Source organism: Monopterus albus, unplaced genomic scaffold (assembly GCF_001952655.1).
Source record: "Monopterus albus unplaced genomic scaffold, M_albus_1.0 scaffold16.1, whole genome shotgun sequence".
NCBI classification, from domain to species: domain Eukaryota; kingdom Metazoa; phylum Chordata; class Actinopteri; order Synbranchiformes; family Synbranchidae; genus Monopterus; species Monopterus albus.
This window is the reverse complement of record NW_018127896.1, coordinates 1,353,835-1,355,501: the sequence shown is the minus strand read 5'-3', so window position 1 is coordinate 1,355,501 and position 1,667 is coordinate 1,353,835.

The following is a 1,667-nucleotide window of genomic DNA, read 5'->3' as shown; positions in this document are numbered from 1 at the left end:
AATAGGGAAAGGTGTGGGAAAATGACCACTTCACAACTTTATAAGGGGGTGGAAATTTCAAGTGCCTTTTAAAAACATGACTCAGCATCACCTAGATTGAAAAGAAGTCTTCTCTTCTTGCCTACAGCTCATCACATGATGTATCTCATTCCTGATATTGGTTAGGGCAGCGTATCAAAGAAAAGGGAGCGATTGGTTTGATGCAAAGCATCTTCCTGCGAATGCAAACACAGCAGAATCATTGTCACGTGAGACTGAGATCGCACAGGGATCTGAATCACGCTCACGATGCAATTAATCATGCAGCCCTAACAGGCAGGGCGATGTAAGCCTCAAACTGTGAGAATCACTCACTGTAAAATCTGCTTTTTATATTGTTGTTATCATGTTAGTCTTTATCACTTCTGAACTTTTTTCTTGAATAAAACATTTGCAGCGGATTTTAAAAGCAGCAAAATCTTAGTAGCAACCACAACAAATATGAATACTGTCCGTAAACCCATCTGTGATGCCGTATTCTCGAGGATCCCAAAGATAGATGAAATCCAGTGCGGATGTTTTCTCTGGCCTGTGGAGAATTGTAAACAGAGAACGACAGCAACAAGTGACTCAGCAGGACAAAGTGTAGCCCAGAATGATTGTCCTTACAGAAAACAGATTGATGCTGCGTTCACATCAAATGGGAGGAGCCATAATGACCAGGCTCGGGCTTGTGAATATTGTTCATGACGACACTGTTTCACTGAGCAAAACCGGTGCAAAACGTCAAACACATCAGGCTCCAGAATAAGAAGGCTGTCTTTGTCACATCACTGTTAACTGCATATATGTGGGTTTTAAACACTGTTGGACAGAGACGTCACCTGTTGCTGTGGGCAATTTAATGACTAGTCAGGTAAAGAAACAACAACCAGCAGGCCAGAATCTTTGGCGTCTTTGTCATCCATGTCAAATAATGCAGAATTACATGTTATAAATCTATATAAAATCCATAGCTCTCCTACATTTTATCAGCGTTGCTGACTAAAGACAAACAGTCCAGTGGTTTTATGGTTTATTTAGCCTAACAAGCAGGAGACTTGTTGACACATAAGAAAATGAACAATACCTCAGCTGACTGGAAAAATGTAGGGGCTGTTTTATGGCCCATATACCCAAGCATTCTCCCATTATGATTACAACTTAGATTTTAACCAGAACCTTATTTACAAGCTGGAATTTATCGATACCATGTGAATGTGGCATTAGTCGAAAGGCATTCTGGGTAAAGTATTAAACTAGCAGAAGTAAAGGAAGCAGATGCAGTTACTGTATCTTATTATTGCTTTGGTTCAATTTTCAGTTTCAATTTGCTAAATTTTCTCAAACTGTTATCATGAAAACTTTGACTGTATATCCAGTCAGGTAATCCATCAAAACACTGTAAAATGTTGCATTTCTGGTGGGAAATAGTGTTGTCACGATACCAACATTTTGGTACCGGTACCGGTACCAAAATGTATTTCGATACTTTCGATACTTTCGATACTTTTGGATAGTTTTTCAGACAAAAAGAGAACGCAAAAAATGTCATTACTGACTTTATTTTAATAGAAAATCTTAGAATAACATCAAAATAAAATTCAAAATACTAGGCTTTTCTTATTGCACTCAAAAAAAATTTTTTT